Raw genomic sequence first — 22,118 nt, forward strand, 5'->3', positions numbered from 1 at the left:
TACTGAACGGGAATTATTGGCAGTCAAGGATGCTTTCACTAAGTGGAGACACTTCCTATTGGGTGCCCGTCATACTGTTACATTGTTTTCAGACCATCGCAGCCTTTTGGCCTTTAAAACCATGAATTGTACGACTGCCAGGCATTCACATTGGCACCTTTTATTCTCTCCGTTTGATTTTATCATTACCCACCCTCCTGCTCGTCTGCATGCGAAGGCAAACGCTCTCTCTCGCTTGAATACTGACCTTTCCACAACCGCCACAGAAATCCCTCATGTTCCTCCTAACCAAGTCGCATGCTGCTGTACACCACAACCGTCGCTTAGGAAATTGATCCAAGAATGGGTTTCCCTTAATCCAGTCGAACTCCAGGGATTGAATCTGGATGTCTTCAATGGCCTACCTTACATCCAACTGAGGATCTATATCCCCTACTGATGAAACCCATTCCTGTGCTTTGCAGTGGTCTCATGACTCCTTGATTGCCACACACCCTGGTCGGCATAAGTCCCTTGACTTGTTACATAGATGTGTTGGTGGCCTTCTATGTCACGGGATGTAGTGGATTACATCTTTTGTTGCGCAATCTGCGCCCAATGCAAAACCGCTCATAGCAAACCCGTAGGGCTGTTATAACCCCTTCCAGTGCCCCATAAAACATGGCACATGATTTCTATGGACTTTGTTGTGGAACTTCCTCGAGTACAGGGGTTTGATACCATCTGGGTGGTGGTCGACTACTTTACTAAAATGCATTGTTCGTCCCTTGCACTGGCCTTCCTTCAACTCCTACATTGGCAGATCTCTTCCTCAGGCATGTCTTTCGTTTTCTTGGCTTACCCTCGGTCATTGTTACGGATAGAGACTCTCAATTCACTTCTCATTTCTGGAAAGCCCTGAGTTCCTCTTTTCATATCGAGGATAGGTATTCCAGCGCTTACCATCCACAGCCCGATGGACAGACAGAAAGATTAACTCCACTCTGGAACAGTACCTCCGTTGCTTGTGTCTGCAGTATCAGGAAATCTGTTTGACTGTCTTCCATTCCACAGAGTTCGCTTACAACAACTCTCTTCACTCCTCAACTGGTGTGCCCCCTTTCACGCATTGTATGGTCAACACCCCAGATCCTTTACCTTGGATCCGTCCATCCCATCGGACAACCCAGCTGCACATGCCTGTGTCCGTGACCTGGTGTCCTTGCACAGAAATATCTGTGTGCACCTCACACAGGCGCAGGAACAAACTAAGCAGTTTGCAGTCTCCCACCTCTCAGCAGCACCAGATTACCAGGTGGGCATGTGAATTTGGTTGTCCATCCGAAATCTTAAGATACTGTTCAAGAAGTCGCTCATACCATGCTATGTTGGTCCATATACCATCTCGTCTCTGATTAACCCAGTTGTAGTGCACCTGGAATTTCCTGCCTGTTGGCGGGTGCACCCAATAACGCTCAGTGAAATAAATGCGGCAATAAAGGACCTTTCTGGCGGGAAGGCCCCAGGATCTGACGGGTTGGGAGCCGAATTATATAAGGAGTTTGTGGAGACCCTTTCGTCCTGCCTCATGGCGGTGTGGACTTAGGCCCAGGACACCGGCGCCTTGTCAGAGTCAATGCGTGAAGCAGTTATAACACTACTGTTAAAGCCCGGGAAAGCACCTCAAGACTGTGGTTCATACCGACCGCTCTCACTCATCAACACGGATGCGAAAATCTTTGCCACTATTCTAGCTTCCCGACTCAACCCAGTGATGCCCTACATGGTGCACGAGGATCAGGCGTGATATGTCCTGCGGCGGTCAACGGCATCCAACATCCACAGATTCTACAATATACTAGCAGAAATCCCCCAAGACTATGAGGAGGTTGCCATATCCTTAGATATGCGGAAGGCCTTTGACACTGTGTATTGGCCATTCCTGTTCAGAGTGCTGCATAATTATGGATTTGGCCCTAATTTCATTAAGTGGGTGCGACTTCTGTACATGCGTCCATATGCTAGAGTGTTGGTGGATGGGTCCCAATCCATAGTGCTGGAGCTGGCGGGGGAACAAGGCAGGGATGTCCACTTTCCCCATTATTGTTTGTACTTGTAATTGAACCTCTAGCCGATTTCATGAGGACGCAACACACAAGAGCGGGTATCCCTATAGCTGGGCATATAGAGTTGATCATGCTCTATGCGGACGATATTATGCTGTTTGTGCGGAACCCTGAGAAATATCTCCATACAGTGTTAGAAGCTGTCCAGGAGTTTGGGAAATACTCCAGTCTACGGCTGAATATTAATAAGTCAGAGATGTTTCCGCTAACAGATGGCGTGAGCCCACCAATTGACCTACACGAACTCCCCTGCGTACCCCAACTGGTTAGATGTTTAGGGGTGGAAAAGGCACGTACTGCCAGTTTGGTCCACACACTCAGCTATGACGCTTTAGTCATGGTGGTATGCACCAAACTCGATTGCTGGAACCACCTACCTATTTCACTAATGGGTCGGTTGGCACTCGTTAAAACGATCATATTGCCCAAACTCTTACCTCTTCAGCACAATACCACTCTGGCCAGGTAGACTCTTCTTTGGGAAAATAACAGGTGCCTGCTCTGCCTTTGTGTGGAAGAGCAATGTGAGGGCCAGCTGGCGACGCCTCACGCAACCTTATGAGCGGGAATGCCTTGCGGCTCCTGACTTTGAGGCATATTACCTCTCCCCCCAGGCATATCTAGCCGTGAACTGCGTGAGGGGTGCACCGCAAACCTCCTACGTGGATCTGGAAGCACAGGGGGAACAAGGGCCGCATTACTGCATGGGGTAGCCACTGGGAAGAGGGGAAACTACAACCATCTGGACCTGAAACTGGCCATGCAACAAGCATGGGCAAGATTAACATAGCAACCCCGAAAGGTTGTCATGTACAGTCCCCATCCACCAATCTGGAATGCGCCCTACCTGGCCCGTCAGCAAACAGAGCACTATCCGCACACTGGCTGGAGGTGGGTGTTATACAGTTTGGAGATCTGTATCACAATGGCCTGTTTATGCCTTGGGAGGACATCAAACTTCAGATAGGGGATACCCCACTGCAGAAGCTGCAATATTTTAGACTCTGATCGGCAATTGCTGTAGTATGGGAGGGATTCCCACAAGAGCCAGTCACATCCATGCCTCAATTACATAACTTCCAATGGGACGATCAAGAAAACGGCCTCAGCATTGTATAAAATGGCATTGGAAACAAGAGGGGCCCAGGTGTTCAATGTTAGGGGCGACTGGGAGAGGGACCTAGGGGCTACATTCACAGATTCGCACTGGTCACAACTGTGGAGCCTCAGGAATCGGGTATCGCTTAACTCCAGGTTTCGGCTAATTCACTTAAAAATATTAAACAGCGTGCACCTTGTCACAGCTCGCTTGAAAATAATGTTTACAACAGCCACAGGGAAATGCCCTAGGGGCGGGAGCGAAGAAGCCGACCTGATACACATGTTATGGTCCTGTGGGAAGCTCTTTGAATATTAGGGTTGGGTCTGCAAGGCACTTGAGGCTATGGTGGAGCAGTCGGTGGAATGGGAGCGAACAATATGTATATTGGGCTGTGTACTCAAACTGAACGTAGTGAAGCGCAATCTTATTAACACTGGACTCCTACTGGCCGAGCACACCATATTAATGAGGTGGAAGAGCAGGGCACCCCAACACTTGTGGAATGGGTAAATGACATGGTGTGGGCGAATGACCAGGAGGAAGTATACTCCAGCTTACTTCCCTGCACCAACAGACTAAGGGATATATGGGGGGATTCCATCAATACCTGACCAACAGAATGAATACGAACGATAGTGAAAACGGAACAGTGTAAATGCTCTTCAATATAACATGCCTGTACACTGCTTTTATGATACTACCCGTGTAAATGTGAATCTGCTGAACTAATGCAATGTGGTATTTCTGTGCAACTTAAATAAAGGTTTAAAAAAAAAAACTCACCATTTGGCTGGTCACTTACCTTTGCCTTGATAAAGACCCTGTAAGGGTCGAAACACATGCTGGCTGAACACATAATAAATGGCAACTAGCACTTTACTTGGTGTCCATCCACAATTTTGTGATGGATTCTAATTCTAAATGACCAGCGCAAATTAGCACAGGCTCCTTGTGTCCTATTATTCATGAGGAATCAGGTAGCCAATGACTTTTGAGGAATCCTATGGTGGTTTGATCATGATACTGTAAGCTGTAGATGGGAGTTGTGGCTTTATTTTGGATGCTTTGAAGCTTTGCAATGGAGGAAAGAGGGATTCTGAAGCAGGGGCTAATGGTGTAGTCAAGCCTGGATAGGATGGTGGCTCTAAGGAGAAAAGGAGGCCTCCCCCAAAGCCCTTCTTCTAAAGTTCCAGAAACTTTTCAAGACTTTCCTTTTCTCCTCTTCCTTCCATCTCTCCCTCCCTTGCTAACTCTCCCTCTGCTGCTACAACTGGGGACTGGTTCTTCAGAGTTCATACAGGGGCCAGACCAACCCCCATCAGTCCCCTCTACATCCTGTTTTAAGCAATTGCATCCGGGCTCCCTTTTCCAGACTTAGCCCAACCTGGTCAACCCTGCTAACCGCACTCATCCTCCCTCTCCCCCTTTTCCCCTGGCACTTGCCACCTTGGCCCTCCCAGCACTTCCCTGCCCCTTCCCAGGGCACCCCACTCCTGCACTAATCCATCTACCCTCTGACCCCCTGCACTTAACACCGTCTCAAGCACTTGCACTGTAGGATTGTCACAAGGCCTATATAACCGTTTTTTGTTGTTCTACGCTCTTGATTCCCTTGACCTCAACCCAAACCCCCCCACCCCGACCCTCCTTCTTGTCTGGTGGTGCCTGGAAACACTTCTGTATAGGCACCATACAAATGTCCAATAAAAACAATATATATATATTCTGGTTGTGGTAGAATTGTAGGTGTGCTTCTACAAGCAATTTTGGCAAAAGAATACACAGTTAGAGAATCTGCTTTAGTTTATGACTTTTTCTGAGATGTGCGTGGAAACAAGGACACATAAAACATTGAAGAGGGCATGGGGTGTGCAGATGGCTTTGCGGAATGTCTCTTGTCCCCAGGAAACAGAGCATAGAAATCCACCCAGGACACGAGCCGGTCTCCTAAATGACCACTTAACCCAAGTCTTGAAGCTCTCTTGCAATGGTTGAAATGCCCTGCCGCCAGCCCTCAAGGGCCCCAGAGTGGATCAACGCCTGCGTATGTCTCTTGGTGGTGAGAGCACAATAGGACTCCCACAATATTTTAACAGGGCCCCCATACTTTGTGTTCCACGCTTTCCAGCTCCGCCACACCCTCCTTCTTTGTTAAGACCAATTATTTATGCCCAGGATGTATAAGTGCTGTAATACGGCGCGAATCCGCAGGAGTGAATGCTGAGATATGCCAATGGGAATCAAAGCGCTGGCTCACTGGGGGCAGGGTCATTGCCGCCGTAAGTGCATTAATCAAATGATCCATCTCCGAGGGGCCAGCCTTTAGTGTTTCACGCCGTCGATGGGATTATGAGCAATCAAAGCACATGACGACCTTCAGACGTGTTCCATTTAATGCTAATGTATTTTTTGCAGCGGTAGGCTGTGCACTTAACAGCACTTGAACTCTCTCTCGGGAGTTCTTTCACATATTCACGCACTCAGAGTTTCGCACCCAAGCCCCCTGATGTCCATTAAACTGACTGACGTATCGCCAATATTTTCTGGCAGCCATAAAATAAGTCTGTGCGGAGACAGGAGGTAAACAGCTCATTTTGAGGCCGTTCCCAGTCAAATCAATATTTACAATCTGTTAAAATGTCTTTCACATCAGAGGCACAACAGCACAACTCATTAACTTTGACATATTGTATTCACGCTCTTGCGCTTTACTTCTGTTGCGATCAAAATCAGTCACGTGTTTACAGGAGAGGGGCCAGTGGTTGGTTGAAGTGTTCCGAAAAAAGAAGTGGAGCTGTGGTCTCAGCAGGGGAGAGGATGGGAGTAAGCATAGTACAACATTTGACAAGTGTTGCAGCCGGGGCATGGCAATAGGCTAAGTGAACCCTTACTAAGGCTCCTATTACAACTTTACACTTGTGATGAATCTAACTTCCGGGGCACCAGTGGTCCAGGGATGAATATCGGTTTCTAAACCATCTATTAGCCCCACACCTCTAGTACACCAGAAGGAATCCAAACAGATTGAAAACACAAGCACATTTTATACCTCCTTGTCCAATTTGGTAACGTGGACGGAACAGCAGACTTATCTCTGCAAGGTCGTGAATCATCTGTTAGTTGCAACACGGTGAAAATACAATTATTACCCAATGATAAAAGGGACTGTGCAGTGAAGGTTGTATACACAATATCTACCAACTACAAAATACAATCCAACCTGTAAAGGAATACAAAGGGCAGACAGTATCAAGAAGGAAAGGGGATGCACTCTGGATACTGACAGGAGGGTAGTCAGAAAAGTAATTAATCACAATAGTTCAAGGATACTTGGTTTCAGCACAAAGGGAGCAATGGATCGTAAAATGTCACTAGGGGCCTTTGTATGTACCTTGTGCTTGTAGAAGTTCTTGGTGCTCAACAGTGTCACGTTGGTTTCAGGGCGCTTTGCAGCTTCTGCAACAGAGTTCAAGATGCGATACAGCTGCGGGTATCAGGCGGTAAGCAATTCAGTGAGCAAGGCTTGAAGGACGGCTGTAGGCTGGCCTACATGGCGGCTCGGGGTCAGGAATCGTCTCGGTGCTGGTTGGTGGGTCTGAAGCACTGGTCAAGGCGTCTCAGATGATGTTAGTGACTGCAGCGTGACAACAGTCAGGGGTGCAGTCATTTGCAGCTCGAGGGTCTTGACTGGCTTGAAAATGTCTTTAGGGCAGATGCTAGTTGATGTTTGTAGGTGCACTCCTCCTAGCTTCTTCACTGGGCTTGTGTCATCCTTTAAGGCGGAAGGCCAAAAGGTGAGGAGAGTGTTGCAGGCAATGGCCTTGTCCTTGGTTTGGTTCAGAGACTCTCTGGCACTTCCCACTTAGGAAGCTTGCTGCAGAGCCTAGCAGGGCATGCTGTACACTGGCTGGGTACCGGCTCTGGAGCTGCTGGAGGGTCCTCTGGATTTAGTATCTCCCTCTGTTCCCTGGGAGATGTTTAGGGAAGGGACCTTGCTTCCCTCTTGGAGTTCCTAGCCTTCCATCACTGGTGGAAGATGCAAGGCAGACTGTACCTTCAGCCAGCGTCCCAATGAATTATTCTTGGTACTCCTTGCAAAGTCTTCAGATGATCTGCCAAAAGAGGGTCTCAATCCTCTTTTAAAGACAAATGGGCCTAAGTGATTGGTGTAGGATAAGACTACCTCAATGAACCTATCCTGTTTCCCCATCAACAATCTTCTGTTATGTGTGAGGTCATAACCAGAGTGCTTTGCAACTGGAAAGCTAAAGGGGTGAAAACATGTACTACTAAGTCCCACCCATCTTCCTGTCGGTTGTGGATCAAAGGGTCTCTCTGGTTAATTGAGCTCTCTGTGGTTCCTGATTAAAGGCAGGTATCCCTTGAAGTTGTGGCGAGAACAGACTTTCTGTCTCCATCAAATCACATACTCCTACGCTCTGAATGGGGTCCCCCAGCAAGGGTTGCCAACTGTATACACATGTACCAGACATGGGAGCTCACTGTCATTGATACTAAGAGGCGGGAGCTGGCTTCAGGTTGACACAGATGCATATCAAAGGGCTAACAATTCCTGTCTTTTGTTAGCCCTGCGACAAGGCCTCTTGTGGGCCTGCTTAAATGAACTCTCATCAGTATACGTCACTGCCACCAGCAGGGCCAACAAAAGATAGGGACGGATCAATGAAGCCTTTGTTATTTAATTAGGCTGCCCTCCCCCTTTTGAGATGCCTTGATATACTCCTGGGTGTCACATTCCAAACATATGGGACAGGGAGGACAGCGCCTGTAGGCTATGTCCACCCAGAGTACACAGGTCCATGTGTATGTCGTGCAGTGAGCATAGGAAATGTGTGCAGATTTGCCCCACACATTTTCCAGAGGTTGACCTACCCTCATTTAATTTCATAACAATTTTGTATTAAAAACCCAGAACAGAATGGTGAATATGGTCGTACAAAGTAGAGGAATGATAAACAGAAATAAATAAAAGAACCGCTCCTGATCGTTCCTACCCACTTCGATCACTAATAGGGCCATACCTGTCCTAATGAACTTCATAGGAAAGCCATTTAAATCCCAGAGTCGTCTCGTCATTGGCTCACTCTCCTTCTCCACTTTGTTCCCCAACATGTAGGTCAAAAACGAATGAAGAATTGTTATACAGATTTTTAAAATCGAAGGGACACATTTTTTCAAGAAGTATAGCATTGATGGGCTATGCATTCCTAAATGAAACTCCCACCAGTCACACTATGACGCTGGGCCTGTATGCAGGCCCTCAGTGCAGTCAGTGTTGGCCGTCCTAACCAGGGACATATTTGGCAGTGTTGTAGCATCTGGCTCTGATGGCTTCTCCGCAGCTGGTCTGGTGACAGCATAGGGCGTGCAAGGCTCCCTACTCATGGCCATCTAACCACCTAAAGACTTTTTCCATTTTTTGGGTGCACCAGCAATATTCAAATTATCTTGAAATGGATATAAGTATTACAAGTGTCTCAATATCTAGCAAGAATGAAAAAGTTATTCAAGTACCATATATTTTCAATAGTTAAGCATTGATGTCCTTCTTCAATATCCGTTATTTTCAGTTCACAAAATGGTTGCAGTTTTTGGTTTGTATTTGGTCAACCTACCACCAGATCACTCAGAGGCCCCCATTCTGTAGGGCTGCTTTTGGGTTAGGCTCACCTGGATTTTCGGTTAATTAGTCGACAGTAGCACTCATGGACAGATATAGCTCAAGGACTACAGCACTGGAGCCTAAACATACAGCGCCAAGGATTCCAGCAATTCTTTGGGGTTAAATGTGGAGGGTGGAAGACAATTACACTTTAAAAATGACATGTAAAATATTATATTCCAGCCTTTAGGACATTTCTGAAAGTTGGTGTGCGGCGTCCTGGCTTTGCTCTCCTAGTTTCTGTAAAATCAGTGGGATCAAAAAGGTTGGACCAGCTGCCTAAGCAGCACTGAATCCCTCAAGGATCGATCCTATCACCAATGTCATCTTTATATGGAACCTTTGGGAGATCTGATTACCTAGTCGGGACTCATGATGCACCAGTATGCTGAGGCCCCTTGGCTCTCTCTTAGGGTGTCATCACCATCTAACATCCTGGATTGGATGTATCTATGGGCTATATAAAGCATGAACCTAGCTATGAAGCAACGCATCACTGTTGATGGGGGAATGAGCTTAGGGGGTTACAAGTAGAATGCAGGAGTGACCAAGAATCTGCAATGGGTAGCATTATTATGCCGAGGGAGGATCTGTCCCATTTTAAGTGCATCTGGAAAAGTGGCTTCTGTGTGGATGCATTGTTGACATTGAGAAGTGGTGAGAGTGCTTCACCAGTGCAGACCTTCGCAATGAAGACGGTGTCAGGCTTGTGACACAGGTTGCGTGCCAGAAGCGGCGTCAGATGCGTTCTGTTATCCTTCCTGCAGTGGCAAGTAACACCCATCCCTTGTGCAGCATACATATCGTGGGTCTCATGTACGGCCCTCTCATGAGTCTCCTAATTTCCTTATTCAGAAACACTCTCTGACTCGAGGGTGTTGCAGGTTGAAGTTGCCGTGGCAACTCTGGCATCCACTGCATGCTCGGTACAACACGCTCCCATATGACGCTACTTCTGATTTTGAAAAATCACGGCTTTTGTTTCTTGTCCAAATCATTGCGTTACCTTGTTTCAGACCTTTTCTCTTGCCCTAACGGAATTGCCTTTGTCCTACCCTGTATCTTGACCTTGTGACTATTTTGAACGAACTTTGGCTCTGCTTACGGATATTCTACAATCTTGCTGATTTTGTCTCTTATTTTCCCGCACGGCCATGACCCGGACTGCTCACACGGACCGTCTACCTTCATCAAGTTTGGTTTCCTGGATTACCGCCCGACAACTCGGACTGTTCCCTGGACTGATTTGGTAACGCCGGAAGACAGCATTAAGCAATGTCGTTTTGGGAGCATTACAAGTGTGTCTCTGCCAAACTATTCACCGCGCTTGGACTAGAGACTTCCACAAGTGGCGCGCACTGTCGCTAGGCATCCTCATTCCATCGGGACAGGTGGTACCAGGAACTAGAGACTAATACCACTAACCATATTAGGCGTCTGCGTGCCGTCGTGTTTAGTTTCTGTTTGGTTGAGTACACTTGATGCATCAAATGAACCACGTGTCCACTGGCTTCCATACTTCATTTTCCTTTGCATAAAAACACGGTAATTCCCATATCATTGTATTTGATACTACGTCCACCTCTCATAAGCCATAACACATTAGTTTGCTCTGTCTCGTAGGTTCTACATTGAGGGGGTTAACAGACAGAAACATTGCACCGCTAAAGAAGAAACCCGAACTCAATATAGGTTAGAAAAAGACCTCTCTCTGTGTTGATCCATATTGCCTAATCATAGTACAGTCAAGTGACCGTGTTATTTGTTCCTTTACTGTGTGCCTGTGTTTCGTGCTGTGTTCCATCTTCCAATTAATTGATGCCTCTGCATGTTTTACTCATTCAGAGAGATACATTGGTAGGAAGAACTCTTCAGCTAAACTTCGAGTTGAACTACCCAGATTCTGACAGAAGGGAGTATGTCCACTTTATGGGTAGTGCTGTTGTGGGCTGAAAAAGTATATGTCACCGCTTCTGGAGTCATTTTCCTCAATTCTAAATAGCTTAATTGGTTGCAGGCGCATATGGGCTGGGCGTCGAGGTGTGTTTGGAGCTGTCAGTGAGTTCCCTTATATTGTCTATTTTGTCAGTTGATAGTGTTGAATGTGTCAGTGGATTGAGGTATTATAGAGCCTGACAAAGGGTTGATGCAGAGCTTCATGGCTTGGAAGATCACTCTCTCTGTGTTGAATACTTGCATGGTGGTTGTTGTGTAGTAGTTTGTTTTGTCTGTGGTGATGAGTGAACTGCCTGATGAATGGAGGGTCCTCAGGGTGGTGAGGCCTTCTTGTTAGTGGGTTTGTCTCCACCACTTTCTAATCTGTGGATGATGTGTTTGCTGTCAAAGAAGTGTATTGGCGCATTATAAAAACCCAATGAATAAATAAAATAAATACATACCATTTTTAGTTGACTCGAGGTTTCAATGCTGCATGAGTCCTGGTGGTCGCGGTGTGCTTGAGTGTGCCGAGGTGTGCATTGGCATTCTCTGAAGGGTCTGACATGAAGGCCAAGGTGAATAGCAAAAGACTGTATTGAGGGTTGTACACAAACCTTGACACTAACGATGTAACACAGCCAAACCTCTATCAACTTTCTTGATATCAATCTTTTCGTCCACAACAATACGGTAAACGCTACTTTATACACCAAGCCTACTTCAGTGAACAGCACCCTTTTCACAACCAATAACCACCCGTCTCATGTTATCAACAATATCCCATTTGGAGAACTGTTAAGAATTAAACAAAACTGTACCTAAAATGAAGACTTCGAGCAACATGCTGCTAAAATGAAGAATCATTTCAAACAAAGGGTTTACAATCCAACTCTCATCAACAAAAGTTATCAAAAGACACATGAAAGAACAAGAGAACAACTTTTACTAGACAAAACACCTAGACAAGCCAAAATTAGTCCACAAAAAAATCATATTCATCACCACGTACAGCACAAACAGTCAGATCATCAAAAAAATTCTATCTAAAAACTGGGATATCCTAAAAGTGGATCAGGATCTGAGTGCAATTCTGGATGACAGCCCAACGATCACTTCCCGTAAAGCACGCAGTCTTAGAGACCAACTTAGTCCATCACATTTTCAATACAAACAACCGGAGTCCAACAAACCAGCCCCAATGTGGCTCCAAGCACCCTTCCAGGGTAATTTCAAATGCAGACAATGCCAAATATGCCAATATTCAGCCAATGCCAAGAAAACCATCGAGATGCCTAATGGGAAATCAACTCACATTAATCAACTTATCAATTGTAATACCTCCAGTGTAATCTATGGCATTGAATGTGTATGAAAGAAAATTTATATTGGCAGTACCATTTGGAAACTTAAATTTAGAATTAGTGAACATATAAGAACAATTATCAATCAGGACATAAGATCACCTTTGGCAGCGCATTTCATAACCAATCACACACAGGAGCAACTCAGTACACTAAGATTTTATGCAATTGAAAAAATCAGTCCTCCACCAAGGGGAGGCAGCGTTGAGCAACTCTTACGCAAGCAAGAGGCGAAATGGATCACACATGCCATTTGGGTCTAAATTCAGACCAGCAACGTTTTCATTTTCTATAATCAAGTTTTCAATATAAAGTACACTAATAAGAAGAATACCCAGTAAAGAACACCATTGAAATATATCTGTGTCAAACTATAAAAATTGCCACCTCTAGATGTATTAGAGCTATATAAGAATTTTGTTATTTATGTCACTATGAATATCTTAGTAGAATGAGTACCATATGTTACTACACCGCAAGTTTTGACATTCTCGTTATCATGGAATATCACAGAAGAAGTAATATCAGATGTTGTATATCCAAGTAGTTGTATTTCCAACGCTATTAACAGATCTACTTTTAGCAAACTGTAAAATTACATCAGGTTTAACATTGCATAAATCTATAGCTTCTATATTTTGTGCATCATAACACTCAATGGGCCTCATTACGATTCCGGTGGTAGACATGCCGGAAAAACCGGCAGGCTGCCACCGGACCGGTAATACCTTTCCGCCTCTGTGATTGCCGGAATCAACAGGGCATTACAACCCAGGTGACCCGGTAATTCTGGAGGCGGAATTCGTAAATCCACATTCCCATGGAGTCCCATAGGATGCATGGGGATGGGGACCATGGAAACTCATGCAGCATTGAAACACTGGTTCCGTCTATGACAGAGCCAGTGTTTCCATGTCCCCCTACAGGCGGGTGGTGTTACTCCCACTAGGTCAGACCTAGCGAGAGTGACACCTCCCGCCTGCAGGACTCGGAATCAGCCGGTCCGGAAACAACGTTGGTGGCAGATTTACCACCACCTTTGTTTCTGGACCGGCTGACTTGTAATGTGGCCCAATGTCACTTACGACCCATCACAGACAGTGGGGAACACTGCAAACATACCAACATAGCCAGATCAAAATGTTTCTATATTTAGATTAAGACCATGTACATTCCCTATAAGGCAACACATCCCGTCCCAAAATGGTGGTTTCACATTAGCGTGATGACGTCACAGCGCACGTTGACGCAGTGATGTCATTGCGCTATATAAATATCACGCATTAGCTCGCAATTATATGGCGACCACACCATCCACGATACTGGCTATCCTAAAGAAAGAATTAATGCGATAAGGTAAGGCTTTCTTACCTTTTGCCTTTACAAGGGCAATATTGGATATGATAAAGGGTTTTTCTATTACAGTTTAAGTAGAACTGCTATTAACTATTTCTGACTTCCAAACCTGCCACCCCTTTACTTAACACACATCACCAATTGGTTCTATTGCAGGATTGGGTCAGGAAAAATAATATGACTATCAACTATTTGGGCCCAATTACTATACCCATTCCTGCCCATCCAACAATGACACTAGTAAGTACCATTTTCTCTATCTAAAATAGAAATATTGATTGCATAAATCACAGTGGCCCCACAACAATCACACATATTGTATTTCAGGTTGTCCACAGACAACACTAAGGACAACATTCAATTATCTTCAAATACTGTAAAAAGAGATTTACTTTGAAACACCATTATTGTTTATGTTGTTACTGCGCCTCCTGAAGAACTGCCCTACAAGGGCAGGGAAACACGTGTTGAGGTTCAGACAAATCAGCAGTTCAGGACAATTATTAATCAGTTAAATCAACTGACAGATTGATGTTCTAAAGTAATTTCAGTGAACACAATTCAAAAGACGATGTACTGTTTATGGAATTGAAATTTGGTTATTTTCTTTAGTTCATCATTTTGGAAATTAAAAAAACTATAATTCACTGCAGTCTGCCTGAATCATTATTAGCACCAATCCAATTGTTTTTTCTACAAACAAAAAACCTTTTTGACATATCTTAAGGTTTAAGCGCAACTCAGTACTCCAATCAGCATTCTTGTACACACACCTTATTTAAAATGTGGTAGTAAAAAATGTTGTAGGACTCAGTTACAGAATGTTTATGTAATTAAAGGGAGCAGGGGAGACAATTATGTCTTTGACACATCAAGTCATTTCAATAACTGCTAATGAAAGTGCAGTGTATTCAATTGACAGACACTCCCGCCCCCTGCACTCGCATATACTGGAAAATCATTCAATGATTGAAAAGATTCTAATTATAATACCATCAATTGCTCATTCAAGTATTCATATATTCGACATTTATAAATAGACAATAATTCAACATATACAGAAATACACCCTTTAATTACATAAACATTCTGTAACTGAGTCCTGCAACATTTTTCACTGCCACGCTTTAAATAAGGTGTGCATACAGCCCTCAATACAGTCTTGTGCTATTCGCTTTAGCCACCATAAAAGTGGGGTGACACTTTGTTGAGGGATGCACCCTGTACTCCATTATGTCATTTTCCAAAATAAATTTGTTAACGAATAAACATGCAACTACTCTAGCTAGCATTTAGTGAAGATGAAGCAGCACAGAGACTAGATCTCATTGAAGATACAGAACATACAACGACCTCATCAGAAAGCCCATACAAATGTACTTATAACTTAGAGAGACTCATTAAGAGAGAGAGATCTCCCAGAAATTGCACGCTTCAACTTTAGCTCATTACTACAAGGCTAAAAGAATTCCAATAGGTCTAAAAATATACCTACGGCCAACTCTGTCTAAAGAAAACAGCGAATTTGTAAAATGGTGGGAACAGATCTTAAACAAACGTTAATTGGATTTAATATTATTAACAATTGAAGAATTGGCCAAGTCACTTTCAAAGATAGATGAAGAAATCACAGAGCTCAAGGAACAACTGAGCATACTGCTATCTGCTGAAGACCTAACTAAAATATTAGAAGAGACCAACAGAAAGTTAGATACATATAAAAAAGAAATTGAACAAAGAAAGATCAGAAAGTTTAGGAGAGACACCCTAGACTATTCGCGAGATATAGTATTTACGTTGCAGGACGTATACCGTCAAAAAACATCATCAAACAAACAACCTTTCCAGGCAAGGCAACCGAGCTACCTAAAACAGAAAATGACCCTTCAAGTGACACTTCCGGGAGGAACGACTCATCACCCATCATTGAGTCGACATTAGAAGCCAGGGACTCATGTCTACCTACACCACAAGTACCCTCATGATCCGGTGCACCGGTTCATTTATGCACAGAAAAAGAAGGAGGACGTAAGAAGGTTGAGGAACAAAAAGAAGACAACCAATTAGTCATCAACATTTCCAATAAAAGATTTTCAAAACAGGAACTTGGCCTTCTTGGATTAGGCCTCTCCTTCATACCTACAAATAACACAAGCATGTTTGAGGAGCATTTGAACATGTTTAAACTAACAAGGAAAATGCGTCTGAAAATCTTTTTTGATTCAGTACAACCTTTTGAAGGAAGATCCAACATTTATGATTATCTTGAAATGAAACCGAAAAGCACTTTTAATCCCAATGTGCATAATTTAGGACTATTTCTCTTTGAACACGCTATGCTGAAAGACCTGAAATGGATCAAATACTCAGACAGAGGTACCCTGAATTTAAGGAAACATCAACATAGATCATTACAACAATTGGCTAATGACACCACCATTACGGTCAAATCTGCTGATAAAGGAGGCGCAACGGTAATTATGGGCAGTATTTTTTACAATCAGAGCTGCTTAGACCTTTTAAATAACAGGGACACCTGTCTAGTACTTGAAGAAGATCCAACTAATGATATCAAAACATTAATTGAACAAGTACTTAATAAAGCACTGCATGAAGATTGGATTAATGACAAAGCTAAAGACTATTTAATGAACAAATATCTAATCATGCCAGTGTTTTATGGATTACCTAAGATCCACAAAAACCTAAACTCTCCACCACTGCGCCCTATAGTGTCAGCAACCAACAGCATCTTTGAACCCCCTGGCCAAATATGTAAATAAGATCCTGCAACCAATAGTACAAAAAACGACAATATACTTGCGAGATACAACACATTTTTTTAAGGTACTCGAGAGTATAACTGAATTTGAAGAAGGTTGGACCATTTCTACTCCACACGTACAGAGTGTATATAACTCATTACCGCACAGCGAGGGACTAGATTCCCTGTAATGGGCCCCCCTGAAATAAGATCATGTAAAATTAGCTGGCTAAAATTATTCTTCACAATAATTACTTTTGATTTCAAAAGACACATTACTTACAAATCTCAGGAACATCTATCGGCTCATCAATGGCCCCTGCATATGCTAATCTATTGATGTTTGAGTTTGAAACAAAATTCATCTTGGAACATCCACAATGGAAAACAAAATTACATTTATAGAAAAGGTACATAAATTACATCTTCGGCATTTGGAAAGGAACCAAAGAGGAACTTGAGATGTTTATGTACTATGCATTAAATTTACCACTGATATTGACATACCCAATATCAATTTCCTTGATGTTGTGATCAAACAAGTTGGGAAAAGACTAATCACTTCACTGTACCAGAAACCAACAGAAGTGAATAACACACTACAGTACTTCAGTTTTCATCCAGACCACCTTAAAGATAAGTTACCTTTAAGCACTTTTTTGAGGCTACTGAGATTGAACACAGATAACCAGACATACCAGACTAGCATGCACCAAATGACTGACAGATTTCAAAAAAGAGGATATCCAAAAAGAACACTAGAAAAGGCTAGAAATAGAAGCATAGAAAAATCATGAGTGGAGCTCCTGGCACCCAAAATCCGTGAAATAAATCCACCATTTCTCCAGATCATGAGATATTCTAGGCCAAGTCACCAAATTAAACGCTTAATGAAGAAATATTGGAAATTAACAGGATTGGACCCACAGCTCTGAAAATTATTCCCCAAACCACCCATAATTGCATACACAAGAGGGAGAAACTTTGAAGATAATTTGGTCAAAGCAGAAAGGACTATGCAATCGAAACTTACTTTCTTGGGCAAACCTAAATTTGGGACATTTCCCTGTTTCCATTGCGGACATTGCAATAACATCCAAAAATGAAAACTAATCAGGCATCCATGCACGGGTATAAGATCAGCATCAAACAATTTGCCACTTGCGATTCGAAATTTCTGATCTATCGGTTAAATCTGCCCATGTGGCAAATACTACGCGGGACAAACGACTTGCAAAATCAAATAAAGGTTAACAGAACATAAGCAGAACATATGGACAATCAGACATCCAATGTCGCCAGACATTTCAATCAAATGTGACATTCAATTGCACAACTAATGTACCTGCTACTGGAAACCATAAGAACCCCTCCTAGAGGAGGTGATATACAATCCATACTAACAAAGAGGAAACTATTTTGGATCCATATATTAGATTCCATGGCCCCCATTGGGGCTAAATGAAGATTACTCACTGACAGCTTTCTTATAGACAGGTACATTCTTACATCAGTCCAGTTGATAGTTAAAGTCTTTTCTGACAATATGCTGATTGTACATCCTAACTATATGTACATTACTAACAGAGTTTATTGAGTCTGGGGCAACAGGTTACCATCATGATAGTTATGGAATATCAATGATTACTAGCATGTTATAATTGTTCAATTGCAAAATGTGACTGTGCATGCTGCTATCTCTTACTATCCACACTGTTCAGGATAGATCATATGTGTAAACTTCTAAATGTGTACTGTCATAAATACTTGTGAATCTTATCATGTATTTGAATTCTAATGTGAACAGTATATGCATATTCAAAGTGATGGTATACAAGATACGTGAAACAAACCTTCATGTCGTCTAAAATGTTGCCGTTATAAAGTTACATGAGGCATATGATATATTGGAACATTAATATGAAATGTACATTCATATCCCAAGTGATTCGGTACAATATATGTGAAACAGACCTTCATGCCGTTCTTGGATTCACACAACTAGTAACTACAGACCAGCATGCAACTGACCCCAGAATGTGGTTTATTGACAGTTTATGTTAGATTAAGATACTTAGAAAACTCGAGCAGATCACGGTTCCTTGAGATGTACATACACATCTTCGATACAACACACAGTGAAATCAGATAGCGAGTTTATCTTTGTGATAATATTCACTTTTCAGTGTCCTTCAGACAATCCTTAGGACACTGCAAACACTTGCAGAAACCAAACAACACAATTACTCACCAAACTACACAGATACTCAGTTACAACACGCTGCTAGAGCAGCTTGAACAGAGATTCTCACAGATGACTGGAGCCGACACCGTTAAACTTCTTTAGTGAGTGTTTCTTGGATTGATCCTATAGACAAATCGATCTCTAACGCCACTTTTACCCATAACTAAAATACGGCACTCTATCACTCAGATAAGATGCCAGAAAGCAACATCCACTTTATGGAACTGTAATGCTTGCAACTACAACACTGCCAAAAGGGTACGCCTTTTTTAACCTCGGCAGGCAATTTACGAGTTTCAAATAGATACGGATGAGATATTAAACAGCTTACAAACCTATTTTCCTTAGGCCAGATCACATCCGATGAACATGGCTATAGCATTGTCCACATGTCACCCAGTACTGGCATTCAGGTACTACTCAATATGTACCCTATTTTGAAGGAGGTTAATGAGGTAACATGGGAGTCTCTACTATCCATTTTATTTTTTCATTCATTATTTTTATAGATTTTTTACCTTTTACTTAGAAACCGCTATTTCAGAAGAATAGCCTGACATTAAGGTGCCACAGAGATTCTTTGAAGTTTGCCATAAAACAGTTCAAACGATAGGTGTCAAGAGCAATAGCTCGGATGATGGAGCACAAGCAGGTCCATCTGGGCCGTACCAGCGACCAGCCTGACAGGTACACTTTGGAGCTCCGCCACAGAATACAAACAATCCTAGACCAAATTGTTGAGGACAGCGTGTCAACAACAGAGGCAGACCGAGATGTCATACACAGTCCCCACAAATAAAATGCAGCAAAGGCAGGGGCTTCTGGCGACCAATCTTTCTCTAGTGATTAATCTATACACCCACCACTTATCACTAGAAGAAAAACAGATTTTCTAAAAGTGGCTTTCTTTTGTCCCCACAGCTGAATACGAACCATTTCAAACACGAATAGAAGTAACTCAACTCATGCGAAATATAAGACTGAAACAATTCTTTTTGGAAGAGAAAATGGACAAACAACAAGATTTGACTTGTCTATGACCCCCCTGTCAACTTTCTTTCCGCCATCGCATACCAACACTGCAGAATTATTTACCTTTGAGCAGGCTCTGATGAAGAAGATCGAAATTGATCAACAAAAATACCTTTTGTACACAATAACTGTTCTACAGAACAAATGGCAGCCCTGAATGAGTAAGCTAACAACAAACATGTTGTCATAAAACCAGCGGACAAAGGGAGAGCAACAGTTATTATGAATACTGAAGATTACAACAATATGGTCAAGAAGCTAGTGCAAGAAGACAATAGTTATAAACCATTAGCCTTAGATCGTACATCTGCCATTAGAGCTCAAATAGCTCTGATCATTGAAGAAGCAATATAAGAAGGCTATATCAGCGGGAGGGAATCTGCCTTTTTGACTCCTACTCACCATAGGCTTCCAGCCTTTTATGCCCTCCCAAAAATGCACAATTTCCGCCACCTGGATGACCCATCGTGTCTGGTATTAATTCTCTACTAGAACCCTTGTTACAATTTGTAGACTATTTTATCAGAGACGAAATTCCCAAAATGCAATCCTATGTTAAGGACTCTACGGCCATTCTGAACTTACTACAGGCTATGACATTCAATGTCGAAACACAATGGCTAGTGACCATGGACACTGAGTCACTATACACGAAGATTCCAAAAATGGACACATTGGAATCTGTACCACGGCTCCTTGATGCAGACACTAAATTAGATATGAGACATGCCACCTTTATTAGACAATTGGCAGAGATTGTCCTTACTCAGAACATCTTCCCACATGAAGAAAACTATTACCATCAGATCTCGGGAACTGCTATGGGCGCTACATTTGCCTCCAGTCTGGTAAACAAATATGTACACCATTTCGAAGTTGAACATATACACCCAGTGACTAATCCTTTCAAAGCACAGATTTTGCTATGGTGGCGAATTATAGACAACGTTCTGGTGATCTTCGAGGGAACAACAGAAGAAGTTACATAGTTTAATAATTGGGTGAACAGTCACAATATACATTTGAAGCTCAGTATTGAGTCATGTCAATCTGAGACTCACTTTCTAGATTTACATATTTTGGCACAGGAGGCTCAGCTTATTACAAAAGTCCATAAGAAGACAACAGATTGCAATTCACTGCTAGCACACTCTAGCTACCATCCTCAGGCATTAAGGGACAACCTATCATTTGGGCAATTCCTCCGGTATAGACGGACCTGTACCCACCCTGGTGACTACAGCACACAGGCCGGGATACTGAAGCAACAATTGATACAGAGAGGATACCCTAGGAGGATTGTGCATAACACCTAAAAATGACAAAGGAATATTCCAAGGGATGTGATTTTATAGCAACATCCAAAACCAGGAGATTGCGGGAATATAACTGCGGTATTCAGTTATTCCCCTCTCTTTAACAAACAAAAAATTGCAATACGTTTCTCTGCCCGATACTTAAGACTGGCTCCGACACTATTGCACAGCCTACCTTTGCAATAAAATGTTGACAAAATTTGAGGGACACACACTGTCTGAAAATGATGAGAAGAACTTGCAATTGACCCTATGGGTTAGTAGCCCCCTTATTGGACATGCACCCTGTGGAAACTTCACCATGTGTGCTCCTCAAACCACACACAGTACTGAGAATGACATCGGATGGAGGACACCATGGATCATCCACCAATTGTAATAGCGTAGGTGTGGTATACCTTCTGACGTGCCCTGTGGACTACGATATGTAGGCATGACAGCAAGACCAATCAAAAAAAGACTAATTGAGCACAAATCTTGCATTAGGACAGTGAGAATGATAGCCCCGCTCGTGCCCAGCTCATGCCATGGGCCATACAGCAGAAGACATTAGATGGACAGTTCTTGAGAAAATGTATCTCCCGCGCCATGGAGGGAACTATGCCGACATCTTGCTCAAACCTGAACAACTCTGGATCTTCAGTTTGGACACTTGCAAAAGTGGCCTTAATGAAAATAACCAATGGCATGATCTAGCCATGATGAGATTGATTGAAAACACTCACCGGCACTCAGAGGGCATATGACAGTGCGGGAAGAGTTAGCAGATTCTAATGGATTCATGAGATTTAGACAAGGCAAGTTCCATATGCCGATTAACTTATGACCAATTAAAAAGCCAGATGGGGCAAACTGAACCACGGTGGGGAATCCCGTCTTAAAAATGTTTTAAAAACTTCAAAAAACAAAATAATTGAATAAACACATACAAAACACCTAAATGCGTTTTGTGTTTTTTCGAAAAAAAAAAGTGATGATTGCATACAACTTCAAAACTTTTATTGCCTATCTTTGGATTTCGTTCTGTAGACCAGATAAAATAACAAATAGCAGAATAACCCATATCCTGCATTTATCCGTGCAATGATGGTGTTGAAGCACCTGTTTCCCACCACCCAGCCCATGGGATGGTGAGCCTTCAGTGATCTTTGAAGCCGACGACGGAAAACAAAGACAAAATGGAGGAGGCAGCCCGGTAACCCGTGCAGGGTCCTCC

Source organism: Ambystoma mexicanum, chromosome 2p (genome assembly GCF_040938575.1).
Source record: "Ambystoma mexicanum isolate Mex_15411 chromosome 2p, UKY_AmexF1_1, whole genome shotgun sequence".
Classification (NCBI taxonomy): domain Eukaryota; kingdom Metazoa; phylum Chordata; class Amphibia; order Caudata; family Ambystomatidae; genus Ambystoma; species Ambystoma mexicanum.